At 39.8% G+C, this 22,609-nt stretch overlaps 1 long non-coding RNA gene across 2 annotated transcripts; it reads left to right on the top strand.

Annotated features, from left to right (window-relative positions):
- The first annotated feature begins 576 nt into the window (after positions 1–576).
- Positions 577–20,748, top strand: LOC102167824 (uncharacterized). 2 transcript variants are annotated; one of them, XR_014816860.1, is made up of 4 exons: positions 577–622; positions 3,059–7,259; positions 10,343–10,473; positions 20,618–20,748. It is a non-coding gene; the product is annotated as an uncharacterized LOC102167824 (long non-coding RNA). The 2 variants fall into 2 exon arrangements; XR_002336051.2 differs by lacking the exons at positions 577–622; positions 20,618–20,748 and adding exons at positions 1,258–1,381; positions 17,327–17,986 and having other exon boundaries at positions 7,225–7,259.
- Positions 20,749–22,609: the final 1,861 nt, after the last annotated feature.

Here is a 22,609-nt window from a genome sequence, read left to right on the forward strand (position 1 = left end):
CAGCTTCACTGATAGTTCCAGCTGATGGCTTATAAACATTTGGAGATGGGGAGAGTATGGCAGCTCTGTGCCCCTTCCCACAGACCCTGCCTTTGGCATCTCTTTCATCTGGCTGTTACTGAATTAGATCCTTTTATAACAAACTGGTAATCTGGTAAGTGAAATGGTTCTCTGAGTTCTCTGAGATGTTCTAATAAATCAGTCAAGCCCAAAGAGGGGGTTGTGGGAAGTGGTGATCTAGAGCTGTTTGGTCAAAAGCACAGGTGACAATTTAGACTTTCTATTGGCATTTGAAGTGGGGGCAGTCTTGTGCCACTGAGCTCAACCTGTGGGATCCGATACCATCTCCAGGTAGATAATGTTAAGAATTGAGTTAAATTTGTGGGACACCTTGTTAGTGTCTGCCGAGAATTGGAGACTTGCTTGGTGTTGAGAAAAACAAAACTAAACACATTTCAGCTGATAAAAGAGATGCAGTGGGAGTGGGGATTGAAAGTGTTCCAGATCTTCCAATATAGTTCTCCAATTTCAATTACAGGGTTTCAGTTTTTCTTTTCTCTCTCTCTCTCTCTCTCTTTTTTTTTTTTTTTTTTTTTTTTGGCCACCCACATGATATGTGGAGGTTCCCATGCCAGGGAGTGAACCCGCACCACAGCAGTAATCCAAGCCACAGCAGCGACAACACTGGATCCTTAACCTGCTGAGCCACCAGGAAACTCCAGCTTCAGTTTTTCTTGATCAGTGCCCTATTTTGCATACCCGAAAGAGAGCAAGGCCTTAGGCTTACTAGTGTCAGAATTCAGTAAGTTTAGGGGTCTGATTTTGCATTTATTTTCCAGCTTTCTTAATCCTGTGGTTTCAGAAAAGCAGATATGTTAGCATGGATTTCACAGTGACAGAAGCCATAAATTTAGGAATCTAAGCAGTCATTCTTCTACTTTAAGCTTTCCAGGACAATTAGAAAAGCTACCCCACGCCACTGTCCTTGAGTTCCTCAGAACCTTCAGAGTGCTCTATGGCTATAGCCACTTAGTTGCCACTGCCTATAATGGCACTTTATTTCAGGTCAGTCACCACAGGTGGCAATTTAGTTAGCTCTTTGACGACTAAGTCCCATGGACTACCAGGTCACATCACTCAATACTCACTGGATTTTCTGTACCTTCAGCTCCAGTTACATCATGTAACTAACCTATGAATCCCCTCTCCATTTCCCTGAGGTTCTATTGCCTACAACCATGTCTTACCAACGTCCGTATCATCATTCTCAATTGCAAGTTTCAGAAACTGGCAGTTCTCAGAAGAGAAGGAATATATTGAAAGTATGTCACGTGGTTCACGACACCTCTAGGCTAAAAAGACTGGAACAAGGCATCGCCAGGTAGCTGCCTCTAGGATCATACCTGCCATACCTGGTCACAGGGCCCTTGAGCATTATCACTAAACTTCCATGCTGTGGTCCAAGCTGACTCCTCCAGCTCCTTTGATCACGTGTGCATTTGGACCAGCAGAAAGGACGGCGAGGAAGTGGAGGGCTGCCCCTTTTCATGTCCGGCACATTCTTTCCATTTCCATCCCATTGGTCAGGATGTCACGCGGCCGTACCTAGCTCTAAAAACGGATGGGATAAGTGACTCCTTCCAAGAAGCCATTTTAACTTCTGGTTAAAATTTTGAGGTCTTATTATTACAGAAAAAAAGGGGAGAAAGCTGTGGAGCTGTGGGGTGTTTTTCTACCACAAGTATCCTTTGTGGAAACAAAAGTATTTAAGAAAGTATTCTAGCCAAATGGAATTTCAATCACAGTAAAACCTCAAGTTGGGGAAGACATAAAACACAAGAAATAAAGTCTAGTATTTAATTCAATAAAACATGTATAAGCCAAAATATGCTAGTTCAAAGTATAACACAATGGGTAAGAAAGAATTCTTTAAATAGGGAAAAAAACTATTCTTGATTATCTTTTACCTAGGTTCATCAATTATTAATATAAAATGTTTATTTTTATGTTTTTGCTTTTTAAGTTATAGTTGATTTACAACATTGTGCCAATTTCTGCTGTACAGTAAAATTAAACCATAAAGATGTACTGAAGGTATCATTTCAGCAAACAGATGAATGGCTTGAATTTTGGTTAACAGAGAAATGGAAATAAAAATGCTTATTAAAATGTAAACAAAACTATTAGAGAATTCTTTGTGAAGATCCATATTACCAGGAGTAATGAGAACAATGAAAATAGGCAATTCAGCAAAATAAAGGAAAGGGGCAGGGAGGAAAACAATCAGAAAACATGATAAACATAATGAGTTTATTAAGGACTCTGAACTCGGGACAGTCGAATGAGGTGGTTAAGCTTGTGGGCTCTGAGATCAGATTTAATGGTTTCACTATTTACTAGCTGAGTGACTAAGTCAAATTGCTTAAATTCCCTGGGCCTCAACTTCTTTTTCTTAAAAAGGGACTATTGCCTCATGTGGGCTATTGTGACATTTAAATGAGTTAATATATGTAAAGTGCTTAGTACAGTGCCTAGCATTTGGAACGTGCTGGACAAATGTTAGTTTTTGTGGCAGACATTTACAGCAGTAGCCCCTCATTAATCATACCTCTGGGTATGTGAGTCCTTCTATAACCTCCTCCCACACTGACCCTGCTTGGCCATGTGACTTGCTTGTGCCAATGAGAAACTTGCAAGCATGTTGCCAACTTGCATCCTTGACTTCTTGGGTTTCCCACAGCTGCTATTCTGTAAGGAAGGTCTTGCTGGAGAGAGAGGCCGCCTGAACAGATGCTGTAGGATGAAACCCCACATGGAGGAAAACTGAGGCACCAAGCAGAGGCCCTGCTGAATGCAACAATATGGGACTTCAGTTGACACTCTGTGGAGTCACCAGCTCAAGTGACCTATAGAAACATGAGAAATAATTAATCATTAATCATTATTATTTTAAGCTACTAAGTTGTGGTGGTTTGTTATGCAATAATAGATAACCAAAATAATTCTTATTCTTTTGGTTTTTTTGCCTTTTCTAGGGCGGCTCCTGCGTCATATGGAGGTTCCCAGGCTAGGGGTCTAATCGGAGCTGTTGCTGCCGGCCTACGCCAGAACCACAGCAACGCAGGATCAGAGCTGCGTCTGCGACATACACCACAGCTCACGGCAACACCAGATCCTTAACCCACTGAGCGAGGCCAGGGATCAAACCCGCAACCTCATGGTTCCTCGTCAGATTTGTTAACCACTGTGCCATGACGGGAACTCCAATAGTTCTTATTCTAAAGATGACAATATAATTTTTCCTAGAAATCCCCCAACTGCATTATATAACCGCCCCTTCCTTGGGTAAGGAAGAGGGTTCTCCACTGAGTGAGCCTGCAGCCCTCCCTTTGTTGTTGCTGCTTCCCTTGTGATGTGAACTGGCCGTGTTTCATGCCCTTTCTTTGCGCGGGTGTCCAAAGCTGCCTGTTTCGTGGAGCACAAGTGATTTATTCACGGGGCTCAGAGGAAGAGCTCCACACCCCACCCTACTGCATCTTCCCTGGCAGGGAGACCTGGCTCAGTTTGGCCTCTCCTTTTCCCTCCCACATCCCTACAAAGCCACCCCACAGACTCCATCTCTGGATTTCCCTAGTGTAGAGATGGAAAAAGGGGCTGGACAGAAAGCTTAAGCTCAGCCACCTCTGGCTGTTTCCAAGACAATCTTTGTACTTAGGGTATTTTATTCCAGTGTTTTCTAATGCAGAGTTTGTATTTTTCCCTTCCTTCCCTCCCTCCTTCCTACCCTCTCTCCATCCATCCTTCCTTTTTTCTTAACAGTAAATATTAGAGTCACCAAAATGTTTATTAATATACTTGCTTCCACTACTTCTTTCTGGGCTCATTTTCAGTTTGCAAAAAAGATCCTTTAGTTTTGTTTTGTTTTTTTTTCATCAAAAACTTATTTTAATTTTAACTTTTTGGCTGTGTCCATGGCCTGCAGAAGTTCCTGGAGCAGGGAATGAACCCAAGCCAGAGCAATAACCAAACCCCAGCAGTGACAATGCCTGATCATTAACCACTGCATCACTAGGGAACTCTTCATCAAGAACTTATTACTACTAAACTTTCATAATCCTTTTATGGCTGAAAATGCTTTCATTTTACACTTGTCAAAAGATAGTGTCATAAACACCATTTCTCCCTCACATCTGTTTTTGTCATCAATACCATGTATTTTAATTCTACATATATTTTAACCTCCACAAGATATTACCATTGTTTAAATTATTAATCTTAATTTAGTTTTAACCATATATCTGCCATTTCATTGGTTTTTGTTTTTTCAATTTATTTATTTATTTGTGTAGTTTTAGGGCTGTACCTGTGGCATATGGAAGTTCCCAGGCTAGGGGTCTCAAATCAGCTGCAGCTCCCAGCCTGTACCACAGCCACAGCAATGCTGGATCTGATCTGCATCAGCAAACTACATACCTTGTGGCAACGCAGGATCCTTAACCCACTGAGCAAGGCCAGGGATCAAACCCACATCCTTATGAACACTATGTCAGGTTCTTAACCCACTGAGCCACAATAAGAACTTCTCATTGGTTTTTATATCTTGTGTTATTGAGCTTCAGTCAGGGATGATTTTCCTTTGCCTGGGGAACTCTCATGGTATTTCTTTTGGTGTTGGTCAACTGACATTAAATTCCCACAAGTCTTTGTGTTATCTGAAAATGGCTTTATTTTACCTTCATTTTTAAAGGATATTTTAACTAGATATAACTTCCTAGGTTGCTGTTACTGTCCTTCAGATTATATTCCATTGTTTTCTGACTTCCACATTTTCTTTTGAAGAGTCAGCCATCAATTTTGTTGTTACTCCTTTCAAATTATTCATCTCCTCCTCTTCTTCTTCTTTTAAGACTTTTTTCTTTTTAACTTTTAATAGGTTTACTGTGATGTGTCTAAATTATAGCTTTCTTTATATTTGTTTTGCTTGAGGTTTTTAGAGCTTTTCAAGTCTGCAGCACAATGTTTTTGACCAATTTTGGAACATACGCCAACAGTATCTCTTCAAGAACAATTTTTGCTCATTCTCTTTCTTCTCTCCTTTTGTTATTAACTACATATATTGATATTTTTATGGCTTTAAAGTCTGTTTTATGATTTTCTTTGTTTCCATCACTTATCCCTGTTTTAATCTACATGATTTCTTCTTATCTGTTTTCCCGTTCACTAATTTATCTCTTCTATTGTGTCTAATTTTTTGTTAATCCTATATAGTCAAGACTTTATTTTGGAAAAATATAAATTTCTTAAATCTTTAATTTCTAGGATTGCTGTTTGATTTATTTTTATACATCCCAGTTCTCTAATAAAATTCTCCACATCTTCATCTAGTTTCTATATTATTCCCTTGATATTCTTGAACATACTGAGCTATTTTAAATTATATATCTGATAACTCTAGGATGTGGATCTTCTGAGTTATCTATTTCTACTGTCTGTTTTTATTTTGTTTTTTCCAGTCATTCTACCCAGTACATTTTTGGTTGAATGCTGGACATTGTATATGAAACTATTTAGAGACACTGGATGATGTTATCTTCCTCCAATGAGGATCATATTTTCTTTTTGAGCTCATTTACGTAGATACTTTATGTTGATTCCCATCAGGCTTTGAAATGGTTGAAGGCTGGGTTTAAAGCTTTTGTAAACTTACCATGGTAAACTTTAACCTAGGAAATAGTCATTCAGAGGTCTTGGCTTGAAAACTGGCATATTGTCGAGAACTCCTTCTCCATTTCAGAGTCTGGACTCCTGATTTTTGTCTGTTGAGCTTCAAGAGACTGCACAAATCTCTGTTTATTCTTCCAACATCTTAACAACTGTTCTTTGTTTTTACTGCAATTGTTCCTTTTTCATCCCCCATTCTCTAGAGACTTAGGATTCAGAATATTCCTTGAGGCAAAATCCTTGCGGAATGTCATATTTGTTTCTCTCTGTGATTACCTTCCCTCTGGGATCCTGGCCACTCAAGTGTTGGCTGCTCCTCCTAAATTCCAACTTTTGTCTTTTTATCCCTCCATAGCTCTTGGCCACTGCTCTTTGCTGTACCTCTATCTCCTAGCTATAAGATGGAAAATGCCCTCAGAAGAAAAATTGGTGGAGAATTTTCTATTTATTTCAATTTGTTTCCCTTTCCTCTAGTATCTTGCCTTCCTTGGCCTAGCCATTTTCAATACTCTTCAGTATCTTCAAATTACTGACTTATTTTTGTATTTTACCTATGTTTATAATTGTTCTTGATTGGAGTGTTAATTTTATGAGATTCTCTAAATAGCTTAATTTTAGTCTTAAAACCTAAAAGTCTAAATAAAGCCTATGCAGCCTTTTCATGTTAAAAGAACCATGCCATTTCCAATTGCTATTTATTAGAGTCTCTTAGATTTTCAGTATCTTGTTATATTAAGTAGTGGATGGCTTTCAAAATTGTTCTCCACTTGTGAGATAATCATGTGAGTGTTCACTGTGTATCTGTTTCTTCTATGACATCTATCTTAACACAAGAGTCTTCGAGTAGCAGCAAAATAAAAGCTGCCCAATCAGTTAGTTGAGAGGGAGAAATACAGTTTCTTCTTAAGTAAATAATGCTGAGTCAAATCCTTGCCTTTTGCCCATTTAGAATCAGGGGAGTGGCCTATAGTAGTGCGTTTTTGTTCTTAACTTTCTCTGGCCCTACTTTCTATAGTTCTTAGATAGTGGCTTATTGTAATAGTGACTTTTCAAAATGCAATTGATACATCTTTGCATTGGCCGCGAGAATAGGGTCATCATGATTTCTAACTTTTCTGTGTTTTGGCATCAGTGTGGTTGTCCATGATTCACTGATTAAATGCCTGTCTTGTTTCAGGCACTGAGCATGCAATGGTAAACAAACAGACATATGGCTGTTCTAGTCTGTAATAAAAAATGACATGCCTCAGGGGGAGGAGGCAGGTAGAACTTAACCATTCTTTTTCCTAAATACTGCCAGGCTGCCCTGTCCTGATTTATGGTCTTCTCCCTCACTGCTTCTGAAATTGTGTGCTTTGTACGGCAGTTTCCACATTGCATGCTGTTATTCTGTTTTAAGTGTTGATAATGTTTTTCCTGTCGCGTTACATCTCTCTTCTCCATGGTAACTTCTTGAAGCTGCCAGAATGATGTGACTTTTTTTTTCTCTTCTTTTTTGCTCAGCTACTTCTGCACGGTTGCCAATGGAAACCAGATAAGTAAGTATTAAGTGTAATATTAATTTAAATATTCTGTGTTTGAATAGAGATAAAGTCCATGACTTTTTGACAGGTATTTCAAACTATCTTCAGGCTCTTGCTACACTCACTTTAGGCCTTTTATTGGGATCCCAGGTTTTCCAGAGTGGGGGTTCCTGGAAGTCTACACGTCCAGAATATCACCAGATAGGGTGACATCCAAGAGGAGAAAGTCCAGGCAATGTTGTTGGCGAGGTTTGGGGGAGGACAAGCACTATGGCATATTTCAGATGGTTCTAATTGAAAAATGTACTGTAAAATGAGTAAGGACAGACCTTTACCTCATTCTTAGTGGCTTTTGCTCTTGGTTCCCAGGTGGTAAAGAACTAGTGTTTGTAAAGAAAGGTCACTCACTGGATAAAGTCCACTAATTCCATCCTGCTCAGCTTTCCCCTTCAATGAGCCAGTCGGTCTATTCTCAGCTTCCTAAATCTTCACTGACTTTAGTTCTTTGGTTTTGATTGGCTCTTTCTTTTTTTCTTTCTTTTGACCCTTAAAAAATTAAGTATTGTTGATTTATAGTGTTTTAGGTATATGCAAAGCAATTCAGTTATACATATATTCTTTTTTCAGATTCTTTGCTGTTATATGTTATTACATGATATTGATATAGTTCCCTGTGCTATCCCATAAGTCCTTATTGTTTGTCTATTGTATATATAGTAGTGTGTATCTGTTAATCCCAAATTCCTAATTTATCTCTCCCCTTCTTTCCCCTTTGATAACCATAAGTTTGTTTTCTACGTCTGTGAGTCTTTCTGCTTTGTAAATAAGTTCATTTGTATCATTTTTTTAGATTATGCATATAAATGATATCATATGATATTTGTCTTTCTCAATCTGACTTAATTTACTTATTGTGGTAATCTCTAGGTCCATCCATGCTGCTGCCAATGGCATTATTTCATTCTTTCTAATGGCTGAGTAATATTCCATTATGTGTGTCTTCTTTATCCACATCTGTCAATAGACATTTAAGTTTATCCCTTGTCTTGGCTCTTGTAAATAGTGCTGCTATGAACACAGGGGTTCATGTATCTTTTTTGAATTATAGTTTTCTCAGGATATATGTCAAGGAGTGGAATTACAGGATCATGTGGTAACTCTCTTTTATTTTTTAAAGGAACCTACATGCTGCTCTCCATAGTGGCTACACCAATTTCTCTCACCACCAACAGTGTAGGAGAGTTCCCTTTTCTCCACACCCTCTCCAGCATGTATTTTTAGACTTTTTGGTGGCAGCCATTCTTTTTTTTTTAATTACTAATATATTTAACCAAATATGTAAAAATACTATTTCAACATGTAATCTATATAAAAATTATTAATGAGATAGTGTAGATTCTCTTTGATTTTTATTCTCTTCAAAATACGGTGTGCATTTTACACTTACATCTCAATTCAAACTAGGCACATTTCAGTTGTTAAATAGCCACATGTAGCAGTGACTACTGTATTAGACAGTGCAGTTTTAGATTCTAGAGTGTATCTAGTTCTTTATCTTTTTTCATAAACATCACAAATAAGATCTTTTATTTGTCACCATTAAAAGTCTGAATTTCAAACAGATTCTTGGCCTGGCAGCTCATATCCATCAGTTCATTCAACTTTAGCACCTGTCTCATCCCCAGTAGCTTTGCAAAACTGCTTCCTTCACCAGGAAGTCCAGTTCAAATTTGGGTTTCTTAAACATTTTTATTTTTTTAACAAAGGCATCATGGAATAGATAAATAGATTGACAAGCCTTTTCTTTGTCTTTTCCAATGCTACCTGGAATCAATTTTTTGACCACCTTTTTCAAGTCATATGTCTGCACCTCATAGATCTTTTTTTTTTTTTTTTTTTTTTTTTTTGGTCTTTTTGCCATTTCTTGGGCCACTCCCACGGCATATGTAGTTCCCAAGCTAGGGGCTGATTCAGAGCTGTAGCCTCCGGCCTATGCCAGAGCCACAGCAACGCAGGATCCGAGCCGTGTCTGCAACCTACACCACAGCTCACAGCAATGCTAGATCATTAACCCGATGAACAAGGGCAGGGACCGAACCTGCAACCTCATGGTTCCTAGTCAGTTTCGTTAACCACTGCGCCACAACAGGAATTCCTCTCAGGTCATGTTTTTTGGGATGATGGCCATTCTTACCAGTGTCCGGTGGTACCTTGCTGTAGTTCTGATTTGCATTTCTCTAATAAATAGCAAATGTTTAGCATCTTTTCATGTGCCTATTGGCCATCTGTCTATCTTCTTTCAGAAGTGTCTATTTGGATCTTCTGCCCATTTTTCTTTATTGAGTTGTATGGTTTTTTAAAATATTCGAGCTGTATGAGCTGTTTGTATACTTTGGAAATTAATTCCTTATCAGTCCCTTCACTTGCAAATGTTTTCTCCCCTTCCTTAGGTTGTCTTTTCATCTTGTTTATGGTTTCCCTTGCTGCACAAAATCTTTTACATTTAATTGGATCTTATTTGTTTATTTTTGCTTTTGTTTCCATTACTCTAGGAGATGAGTTTGGTTGACTCTTTCACATTGTGATAATTATTAACTAATTTCTTCTCCAGACTCCCCATTCTCTTCTCTGCTTTGCGTTGCTGGACCCCGTAAACCAGTTTTTGCTTTGAAAATAGGGGATGGTAGAGGGAAGCTAGAAGTCCGGAGGAAAAGGGAACTTGCTCCTTCCCATTTGACCTCGTTGATCATCAAGGCATGATCAACAGTTTATTTGCTGTAGCACCATTTGGTTTCTGTTTGCAGTTTTTCCATATTACCAGTACTAGCCTTACTGCCAAGTCAGAGGTACTAACACCAACTGACAGTGTCCTTCGTCAAGGGACTAAGTCCCAGCTCTGTGGAGCTCTTCCTCCAAGCCTCTGGATTTCAGTGTTTTCCATTTTCTCCCTCATCCCGAAGAGCAGCACTTACTTCCCTTAGTTACCATCTTTGTGATACCTTAGCTTCCATGTTTGCCTTTTCACTTCCCTGCAAACAGCTAACTCTTTACGTTAAATTCTCTCTGTTGGATAATTTGTGTGGTTTCTCTCTTTCGAGCTGGACTCTGACTGAGGCAGACATGCCACCTTACGTCTTCCATGAGAAGGACCATAGGTTTCTGGCACAGTCCAAGTGTCCAGAGGATTGTCAACACTCGTATCAATGGGCCCGTAGCTCCTGGATTCCAGGTGAGGAGCATGCGCTCTCGCGTAAGTCTTTGTACAAGGTCGTATGCAATCACTGATTTCCAAGGCATGGAAATTTCTAGTCATAAATAAAGCCCCAGTGCAGGAAACTAATGATAGCATGGGGAAGGAGATTTGTTAAACACACTGAGCTTTCTTTTGGTTTTTTTTAACGGCTACAAATGGAGGTTCCCAGACCAGGGGTTGAATGGGAGCTGCAACTGCAGGCCTACACCACAGCCGCAGCGACTCAGGATCTGAGCCAGATCTGTGACCTACACCACAGCTCATGGCAATGCTAAATACTTAGCCCACTGAGTGAGACCAGGGATCAAACCTGCATCCTCATGGATACTACTTGGATTCATAACCCACTGAGCCATGACAGGAGCTCCTGATTCTTGAAGATAATAGAATGCTCCAATTGGACAAGGCTTGGAACTCAGTTGAAGTCACATGCAGCTCAGGCTTTCATTATAACTAATGCTTAGCACTTGTCATAATGTATTATTAAATAATTATTTGAGTAATTTTAAAGTGTTTGGTTACCCAACTGCAGTGCTTCTTAAGGGAAGAGACTACGTCTGTTTTGTTCCTTTCCCTATTTCAAATTCATAGCACAGTGGCTGGCAGAAAGGTAGTCAAAAAATATTTGTCAAGTGAGAAACAGGAGGAAAAAAGGTAATTTACAGCCTAAAGAGCACAAGGAACGTATTGTATAATATGTCCCTCCTTGAGAGTCATCAGCTGGTCTGGATGCCCAGGACATCATTTTTCTCTACACACCCTCTTCTATTTAAGGCTCTCCACCACCCAGGGATAGAAGTTAGGGGGCAAGTTGGTCTGTATCAACTTCCTAGTAACCTTATATAAAATAGGACATAGTAGGCCCGAAAAGCTTTCTGCCAAAAACACCTAGAAATGCTGGGTAAAAATTAATAAGCATTGTTGTAAATACATTTCTGAGTTGGGCCTTGATTTTTTTAATCTATTTTGATAATTCTTACACCTTCTCCCTTTTTGGAGTGTTTAGCCCATTAACATTAAATGCAGTGATGGATAGTGTTTGATTTAAGTCTGGTATTTTAGTATTTATTTTTCTGTTTGTCTCCTCTGTTTTGTTTGTTTGTTTTGCTATTTCTTCACTTTCAACCCTCTTTGGACTATTTGAAAAAAAAATTTGGGGGGCTGCATGCATGGAATACAGAAGTTCCCAGGCCAGGGATCTAATCCAAGCTGCAGCTGAGACCTATGCAACAGCTGCAGCAATGCTGGATCCCTAACCCACTGTGCCTGGCTGGGGCTCAAACCTGCACTCCAGGTCCTTAACCTGCTGTGCCACAGTGGAAACTCCCTGGATTATTTGAATTTTTTTTTTAGTTTTATTTTTATTTATCTCCCGTCTTTTTTCTTTCTTTTCTTTCTTTCTTTTCATTTCTTTTTCTTTTTTCTTTTTTTTTTTTTTTTGTCTTTTTAGGGCCACCCTCATGGAGGTTCCCAGGCTAGGGGTTGAATCAAAACTGTAGCTGCCAGCCTATACCACAGGCACAGCAACGCAGAATTCAAGCCATGTCTGTGACCTATCCCACAGCTCACAGCAACTCCGGATCCTTAACCTGCTGAGCAAGGCCAGGGATTGAACGCATATCCTCATGGATATTAGCCAGGTTCGTTAGTGCTGAGCCATGATGGAATATCCTATCTTTTTGCCATTTCTTGGGCCGCTCCTGCGGCATATGGAGATTCCCAGGCTAGGGGTCTAATCGGAGCTGTAGCCGCCAGCCTATGCCAGAGCCATGGCAACACAGGATCCGAGCCATGTCTGGGACCTACACCACAGCTCACGGCAACACCGGATCCCTAACCCACTGAGCAAGGGCAGGGATTGAACCCGCAATCTCATGGTTCCTAGTCAGATTCGTTAACCACTGCGCCATGATGGGAACTCTGGAATCTCCTGGCTTTTTAAGTATACTTTTTTTTTGCATTAATTACTAGCTGTTCACTCCAAATATTATAATACATATCATTAGCTTTTCACAGTCTGTTTGGATTTAATATGCCATGTCACAAAAAATGTATAAATCTCCATTTGTGTAGTACACATTATAAACTCTGGAAGATGATGTTATAATTTTTGCCCTTTTTTTTGTTTTTGCTTTTTTTTTTAGGGCCAAACCCGTGGCATATGGAGGTTCCTAGGCTAAGGGTCCAATTGGAGCTACAGCTGCTGGCCTCCACCACAGCCACAGCCAGGCAGGATCCGAGCTGCGTCTGCAACCTACACCACAGCTCACCAGATCCCTAACCCACTGAGCAAAGCCAGGGATTGAACCTGCAACCGCGTGGTTCTTAGTCAAATTCGTTTCCACTGCACTACGATGGGAACTCCTTGCTTTTTATTTTAAATAGATTACATTTAAAAATAGCCAAATAGGAGTTTCTGTTGTGGCACAGCAGAAACAAATCCGACTAGGAACCATGAGGTTGTGGGTTCCATTCCTGGCCTTGCTCAGTGGGTTAAGGATCCGGTGTTGCTGTGGGTTGTGGTGTAGGTCGCAGATGCAGTTTGGATCCTGAGTTGCTGTGGCTCTGGCATAGGCCAGCAGCTACAACTCCAATTAGACCCCTAGCCTGGGAACCTCCATATGCCACGGGTGTGGCCTAAAAGGACAAAAGACAAAAAAATAAAGTGAAATATATATTTATCAGATATTTACCATTCCTGATGGCTCTAATCCATTCCTGAGGATCTAAGCTTCCCTTTGATGTCGTTTCTCTGCAGTATGATGCGCTCCCTTTACCATTTGTTAATAATGTGTGTCCGGTGGTGGCGAAATATCCTAATTTAACTTTATTTGAGAACATTTTCAGTTTTCTTTAATTCTCGTAGGAGATTTTGGCTACGTCCAGCATGTCACGTTGATAGTGTCATTCTTTAAGCGCTTGAAAAATATTGCTCACTATTTTATGACCCTCATCCTTTCTGGAAAAGTTGGAAGTCATTACATACTCTTTCCTCTGGTATGTGATGTATTCGGGTTTTTTTGTTTTTGTTTTTCTGGCTGCTTTCACAATTTCCCCTTTATTTTTGGTTTCAGCAGTGTATCGGTTATCTTTTGCTGTTTAATACATTATTTCAAAACTTACCAGCTAAAACAAAATGCATTTATTGGAGTTCCCGTTGTGGCGCAGTGGTTAACGAATCCGACTAGGGACCATGAGGTTGCGGGTTCGGTCCCTGCCCTTGCTCAGTGGGTTAACGATCCGGCGTTGCCGTGAGCTTTGGTGTAGGTTGCAGACGCGGCTCGGATCCACCGTTGCTGTGTCTCTGGTGTAGGCTGGTGACTACAGCTCCGATTCGACCCCTAGCCCGGGAACCTCCATATGCCGTGGGAGTGGCCCAAAGAAATAGCAAAAAAAAGACAAAAAAAACCCCCAAAAAACAAAATGCATTTATTATCTCACAGTTTTTATGGGTCAGGAATCCAGAATTGGGGCACAGCTTTCTGACTTTCTCACACCTTCCAGTCTTCTCAGGTTTGACTGTGGGGAGTCTGCACGGAATTCTGTCCTATGATTGATGCCAACATTCAGTTCCTTGTGGGCTGTTGGCAAGACGTCTGGGTTTCTCATGACCTGTTAGCCAGAGGCTTCCCTCGGTTCCTTGCCACACGGTCCTCTCCACAGAGCATCTCACAGCACAGCAGGTTGTCTCATGAAAGCAAGCAAGGCGCAAGGGTTGAGAGAGAGACAGAGCAGAGAGCACTATGAAAAGTCAGAATTTTTGTTACCTAATCATAGAAGTGATATCTGTATTTCATTCCTCAAACATAAGTCACAAGATTCAGGTCACACTCAAGGGGAGGGATTACACAAGGGACTAAATCTCTGGAGGTTGCAGTCATTTGGAAACACGTCAGAAACTGTCTGTCACAACCAATTGAGCTATAATATATCTAGACATGATTTTCTTTGTATTATCCTGATTGGGGTTTGATAAGCTTCTTGAATCTGTAAATGTATGTCTTTTACCAAGTTTGGGAAGTTTGTCATCATTCCCTCACATTTTTTTCACTACCCCATTCTCACGCTTCTCTCTTTTTGAAATTCCAGTTGCCAGAACTTTTGGAATTATCCCTCAGATTCCTAAAGGTCTGTTAATTTTTTTATGATGTTTTTTCTTCTGTTTTCTGATGGGGTAATTTATATTCATTTAACTTGAAATTAACTGACTCTTTCTATTTTCATCTTTGTTGTGCTATTAGGTCCACCCAGTGAATTTTTTATTTCAGATACTGTATTTTTCAGCTCCTTTTGAAAGTATGCAGTGATACTGCAGCCTTTCTTAGGCATTCCTCTTAAATTTTTTTAATACAGTCATAGGCTGAAAAAATGGAAGTGGTCAGACCTCCCATAACCTCTGGAAAGGCAGCTGCTTAGAAGATATTCAACAAATGTTTGCTGATTTGAATTTAATTGTAACAAAGCAAGTGAAAGCAATACCCAACTGTAGGAAGCCCAGGAAGGAAGCAGGAAACACAAGGTGTCATCACTGACTTGTGTTGGGAAGTCAGGAACACTGATAAGTTTGATTGCTGGAGTACGAAGTAGGCGTGTATGTCTTTTTTTTTCTTTCTTTTTAGGGCCACACCCAAGGCATATGGAGGTTCCCAGGCTAGGGATCGAATCAGAGCTGTTGCTGCCGGCCTACACCACAGCCACAGCAACGCCAGATCCGGGCCACGTCTGCGACCTACACCACAGCTCATGGCAACACCGGATCCTTAACCCACTGAGCAGGGCCATGGATTGAACCTGGAACCGCATGGTTCCTAGTCGGATTTGTTTCCACTGTGCCACGCCAGGAACTCCAGGAGTGTCTGCCTGAACTCGCAGACCAGGAAGCTTTTAAATCTATGTGGTAGGCAGACTATAAAGTTGCTCCATGACCTCTGTCTCCTGGTGTTCACACCTTTGTGCAGTCCCCTCCTCTTGAGTGTAGACAGGACTGAAGACTTGCTGGTAACCAATGAAGAATGACAAAAGTCATGGGGTGTTGCTCCCCTGACTAAGTTGTGTTAAGTAAGGCTCCATCTCGCCAGCAGGCTCACTTTACAGGTTCTCTTTACCGGCTTGGTGAAGTAAATGACCACACTGGGGAAACCTACATGGCAAGAAACTACAGGTGGCCTCCAGCCTCTCACTGGGCTCTCAGTCTTATGACCACAAAGCACTAAATTCTTCCAACTGTTTGAATGATTTTCCTTCGGTTGAGCTTCCAGATGAGAACATAGCCCAGCTAACACCTTGATTGCAGCCTTGCAGAGGACAAAGCTGAGCCATTCCTAGACTCATGCCCCACAGAACTCTGAAATAATAATGTGTGTTTTCTTAAACCACTAAATTTGTGGTGATCCTTATGCAGCAATAGAAAAGGAATATCATCTGCATTCTTGCCGAATTTTACTACCTTTTATTTTGTTGATGTGGAGTTTCGTAACTGATGTTCATATTTAATATCTGCTTGAGTTTTGAAAATGAAATATTTTGAGAGCAGCAATTTTGTAGAGTAATTGCAGGAACAATAGGACTCTAGGGAACCCATAAGAAAAGCATTTTTTTAATGATCTGGTGCCAGAAATTCCACTCTTGGGAATTTGTCTATAGAAATTTTTAATAGCTATTGACAGATTATTCTTCAAAAAGGCTATTATGTCACATTTCCACCGAGAATGTATGCGTGCCATTGTTTCCAATGTCCCTGTAATGGATTACTCTTATCCATCTGTTTTAGTTTGCTGGGGCTGCCGTAACAAGGTACCAGAGACTGGATGGCTTAAACAACTGAAATTTATTTTCTCACATTTCTGGAGGCTGGAAGTCCGAGACCAAGTTTTTTGATAGGCTTGATCTCTTCTGAGGCCTCTCTCCTTGGCTCGTGGGTGGCTGTCCTCCCCCTGTGTCTTCATAGGGTCTTTACTCTGTGTGTTTTATGTCCGAATTTCCTCTTTATATAACAATACCAGCCATCCTGGATAAAGGCCCACAACCAATGACCTCATTTTAACTAAATGACCTCTTGAATAAAGACCTTATCTCCAAATACAGTCATGTTCTGAGGTACTGAGGGTTAGGACTTCAACATATGAATTTTAGGGATGGGACACAGTTCAGCCCATAATACCACCCTCTATGTTTCAGCTTTAATATCACTTTCTCAGGGAAGCAGTTCCTGACCCTGTTATACATATATTCCTGCACTTCTTCATGACATAGTTGTAATATTATCTCATTTTTGTAAAACAAACTGTGATGATCCTCCTTCATGTAAATGTTTGTATATTTGTGTATAATAAAAAAATGGAGAAGGGCATAAAAAGATACAATCTCAACTGATCACATTGGTTACATGGGGTTTGGAGGGGAGGATATAGTAAGAAGAGTGGGAGAGAGACAGTAAACAAGCGAACAGAAAAAAATACCCCAATGAGTTCCCGTCGTGGCACAGTGGTTAACGAATCTGACTAGGAACCATGAGGTTGCAGGTTCGATCCCTGGCCTTGCTCAGTGGGTTAAGGATCCGGCGTTGCTGTGAGCTGTGGTATAGGTCTCAGACACAGCTCGGATCTGGTGTGGCTGTGGCTGTGGCATAGGCTGGTGGCTACAGCTCTGATTCAACTCCTAGCCTGAGAATCTCCATATGCTGTGGGTGTGGCCTTAAAAAGACAAAAAAAAAAAAGTTTTTTTCATTTCCTGCCTATTGCTGTATGGACAAAGAATGACCAACTCTGAGTGACAGTGGGCCATAAACATTTCTTTCTCTTCTATATCTGTGGTTTGGCTGGGCCAGCAGGGAAGGCATCACTCCTCGTGGCTCTTACCCTCCTCCTGGGGTCAGCAGAAAGGCTGGAGCAGCTCTTCTCACAGAAGGGTCAAGAGGTCAAGTGGAGGCGTGAGAAGCATCTTCGGGCCTATGCTTGACACTGGCACATTGTCCCTTGTTGGCCTAAGAGAGTGACAAAGACAAGAAATGGGGACGTGCACTCTATACATGGACATGGTGATAGGAGAGGGGATTCATAGCTCTGATCTAATCTCTCTCTCTCTACATCTGCGTACATGTATGTATCTACATTTATCCATCTATATACATCTATCTCCACAGCTACATGTATATACATTACCTATTTATCTCTACATCTATCTATCTATCCATCTACATCTATATACATCTGTCTGTCTCTACATCTACATACAGGCATATATTTACACTTATCTATCTATCCATCTACATATATCTGTCTATCTACATCTATTTATCTGTCTATATATTTAGAGATATTCATTTCTATGTGTATATAAAGAGTTTTAAAAAAGGATAGACCACAAATTAATGGGAGTTTTGTGAACATGGTAGATTTTAAAATCATTTTTATTTTTTCTTTAAATTTTTGCCATACGTACCCTGCTTGGTGTAATCTTATAACAACAATAAAGACATTTTATTGCGGAATTAAAGTAATTCTTTCAGATGAGGGGCTTCTGGGGAGAAGAAAGAGCTGTCTAAGCAGAGGAAGCCCTCCAGAGTCAGGTCAGCTTTACCCAGAGCCATGAATCTAAAAATAACTTAAGCAAAATATTTTCTGTCATTGTGCAAAACCGCATTAAGTTGAGTCATGTAGGTACTGAGCTATAACTTGCCATGTTATCATCCTCACTTAATTTGATCATCCTAATTTAATAATTATCTTATAATCCATAAGAAAACAAAGCAGTGGATCCCCAGAACCTAATTGATCTCTAATCCCTCAGGGAGCTTTTCAAATTGTGTAGATTTCAAAGCAATAAGTGGAGGTAAACCAAAGCAGACACAGGCCCTCCAACAAGCTTGTCAAGTTTGTCTCAATGTGGAGAAGCAAAACCAAACTGACAGCTTCTTAACAATCTGGACCAATTTTCAAGATCTCTCTTACAGCCAAAGGAATTTGAAATTTACACCAATCCAAGGTAAAGTAATTTCCTCCTCGTGTTTCACATGGGTAAAATGGGCTGAGAAAAGTAAACCTAAATCGAAAGTACAAGAGTACATATTTTTTATCCTCTTGCCCTTGTCATGGGCTGGAAAATTCCATCTCCATCCATTGCCTCTTAAAGATCTCACTTGCTCAATTTTGGATGGAGTCTTACACTCCAAGCTATAAAAGATAAACAAAATCCTGTCAGGTACATCCCAATTTTTAGCCACAGATTTGACCAATTTGTCCCTTGTGTCAATATTTAGGAGTGCCAAGAAGAAAGCACAGAACAAATAAAAATGTGATTAGAATTGCAAATGAAAACAGAAGTCACCAAACTCAGACTAGTGTCTGGTTCTATTGAAATGTGCTGACTCTGGTCTGGGGGAGTGCCACTGCACTGCGGCTGGACCGGGGGACTTCGAGCATGTCCCTTTCCCTCCCTCAACTTTTCCATCCATTATTCTTTCCTCACGGCTTGCCACTCACCACTATATTAAAGTGGTGATGTCTTTGAAAACAAAACAAAACAAAACTTCCAGTTCTCCCGGAGAGAGTCCATGAAATACTCAAGCTCAAAGCTGCTTTCCCTCTCGAGCAGCAGAAACCTAACCACATGAATTTCACTTCTCTTTACGTTGTTTTGGAGACTATTTTTGTGGACCAAATTTACTCAGAAGTTTTATGAAAACAGCTACACATTCACTTCCAACTTGAACTAGTGAAGTGCTTTAAAATCCTTTAAATCTGATAAACAATGAGATCCTGCTGTCTAGCCCTGGGAACTATATCTAGTCACTATGACGGAGCATGATGGAGGATCATGTCAGAAGATGAAGGTATGTATGTAGTATGTGTGACTAGGTCCCTTTGCTGTGCAGTAGAAAACTGACAGAACACTGTAAACCACCTATAATGGAAAAAAGAAAAATTCCTTAGATAAAAAAAATAAAATCCTTTACATTTATGTGAACCAGGTGGCCAGTTAGCTGAGTTGGTTAGCACGTGGTGCTAGTAAATTTATGTGAAGTGCGGCTAAATGTAGTCTGCTAATTCGGTGAATGTGTGCAATATGTCTTCAGATTTTGATGGTTTCAGTTTTGTTCCAGTGTCAGGTGAGACTACCACAATTAACACAGTCCTAGAAATAAAAAGATGAGTCCATTTACATAAGTATTTTTGTGTTATATTCAGTCTCACTGAAAAAAGAGCTTTTTCTTCTGATAAAGGAAGGGCAGTTTGGGAAGAACCACATCAGTGATGCTTATGGGTTAAAAAGATGTTAACACAGCCTATCATCTGAGGCTTTGAAATGTGGGGGGGGGGGGGAAGCAGAATGCTTTAGGTGATTATTTTAACAATATGTTAAGCCATACTCTTGTTCTAGTTTCCAAGACAGTGACCCAGAAAGGGATAAAAGAAGGAAAAGAAAGATTCAGCCAAAGAACCATTTTGAAATGTTTGACAGCTGGGTTCCATGGCAGCATCCCTCCCATTGCTCTTCCTAATTCAAGCCCTTGAATGCATCTTGTTTCTCAAACAAACAAACAAACATACAGACAAAATGTTATTTTGCCTTAAGGAAGTGCAAGGAGTTTATCTTTTAAATGCTGCAGACTTAACCAAAATTCCAGGAAAAGAAGCAGAGCAATTCAGATTATTTTCATTGTTTTAAGGGGACCAATGAGAGTATTGGGGACTGAATGATTCTCCCGCCAAAATACCTCATGTGATGGTAGAAATAACTGGATACAGATGAAATCATGGAAATGGGACCTGCATGGTGAGATTGGTGTCTTTATTTATTTATTTATTTATTTTTTGTCTTTTTGCCATTTCTTGGGCCGCTCTCACGGCATATGGGAGGTTCCGAGGCTAGGGGTCTAATCGGAGCTGTAGCCACCAGCCTACGCCAGAGCCACAGCAACTTGGGATCCAAGCCGCGTCTGCGACCTACACCACAGCTCAGGGCAACGCCGGATCGTTAACCCACTGAGCAAGGGCAGGGACCAAACCCACAACTTCATGGTTCCTAGTCAGATTCGTTAACCACTGTGCCACGACGGGAACTCCCGAGATTGGTGTCTTCATAAGAAGAGAAAGATATAATAGAGTTCTTTTCTCTCCAGCATAAGAGCAAGACGATAGCCGTGGACAAGCAGCAAGAGGGTCCTCACCAGAAGCTGAATCTACTAGCACCTTGACCTTGGACTTCCTGGCCTACTGAACGCTGAGAAATAAAAGTCTTAAGTCTGTGGTATTTTGTTATGAGTCTGAGCTGATTCATACAGATAGGTTCAAGAGAGAAGTAGTCATGGGACGTAATCCTAGAAAGATGTGATGGAACATGTAGTCAGAAATAAAAGTAAAATGAGTGTAAGTGAATCAGCTGGTCGTGTGAGATCCAAAAGTAAAAGGAATGTATGAGACTTCTACTTCCGGTCATTACTGGAATAATTGAATTTCCTCTCCTACCTACAATAAGAAAATCAGACAAAACATGTTTTTAAGATTTTTCTTTATTTTTGGTTTTCAACAGTTTGACTAACATGCTAACTAGCTGTGGTTTTCATTGTATTTATGCTGCTTGGGGTTTGTTGAGCTGACTGGATTTGCAAATTAATATTTTCCACCAAATATGAAGAAATTTCAGCTATTATTCATAAAATAGTTTTCCTAACCCATCCTCTCTCTTCTTTTATTCTGGGACTCCAATTACATTGGCTCTATAGGTTTTTGAAATGGGTCAATATTTTTTTCTTTGTTCTTCATATCGGATCATTTCTTTTGATCTTTTTAGAGTTCCTTGAGTCTTTCTTCTGCCATCTCAGATGTGAACTGTCCATTTTTATCATTCTGCTCTTCACTCTTTATTTCTATTTGTTTCTATTTGTTCTCTCTCTCTCTCTGTCTTTTTTTTTTTTTTTTTTTTTTGTCTTTTCTAGGGCCACACCCACAGCATATGGAGGTTCCTAGGCTAGGGGTCTAATCAGAGCTGTTGCTGCCGGCCTACACCAGAGCCACAGCAACATGGGATCCGAGCCATGTCTGCGACCTACACCACAGCTCACAGCAACATTGGATCCTTAACCCACTGAGGGAGGCCAGGGGTCGAACCCACAACTTCATGATTCCCAGTCAGATTTGTTTCCATTGCACCACGACAGGAACTCCTCTATTTGTTCTTTAAAAATCATTTCCCCATGTCTTTGGGATTTATGTTTCTAAATATATGTTTTTCACGAAATTTAGGGAATTTTTAGCCATTATTTTTTCAAACGTATTTTCTGCTTCATTCACTGTTTTCCTTCTGGGATTCTAATTATACACATTAGACTGCTACTTTCTTTTAAAAAGCATATTATTTAAAGCAAAAAATAGTAACATTGCAAAGTGGGATTTATAACATTCGACAATAAAATATATCACAAAAATGGCACAAAATCTGGAGGGATAGGAATGGAATCATACTGTATGTTCTCTTAGGTTGTATATTATTAACCTAATTAGGTTGTAGTGAGTTAAAGGTACACAGTGTAATTCCTAGAACGACCACTGAAAAGAATTCAAAGATTTGCAGGTAAAAACAAACAGAAACAATAGAATTGAAATGTAGTAAAAATATTTGAGTAATCCAAAAGAAAAAGGATGAAGATGTGGAATAACAGATGGGGCATATAGAAAACTAAAAGCAAGATGATAAATTCAATCCCAACTATCATATTAATAATTATATTCACTGTAAATGGATTAAACACTTCAATTAAAAGGAAAATATTGCCACAATGGATTAAAAAAAGACCCTATTGTGTACAAGAGGATGTAATTTAAATATAAACACACAGAAAAATTCAAAGTAAAAGGATGAGAAAAGATACACCATGGAAACAGTAAATATAAGAAAATAGTTGTTATTATATTGATATCAAAGTAGACTTAAAGATAAGAAATGTCACCAGAGATAAAGAGAACATTTTTCTTTAACTGAAGTATAGTTGATTTACAATATTGTGTTAGTTTCTAGTGCACAGCAAAGTAATTCAGATATATATATATATATATTCAGATTCTTTTCCATTATAGGTTATTACAAGATATTTAATATAGCTCCCTGTGCTATA

This window comes from Sus scrofa, chromosome 9 (genome assembly GCF_054392235.1).
Source record: "Sus scrofa isolate SSC_HxYL_T2T_F1_AM1 chromosome 9, Sscrofa_HxYL_maternal_Yorkshire_Landrace_v2.0, whole genome shotgun sequence".
NCBI classification, from domain to species: domain Eukaryota; kingdom Metazoa; phylum Chordata; class Mammalia; order Artiodactyla; family Suidae; genus Sus; species Sus scrofa.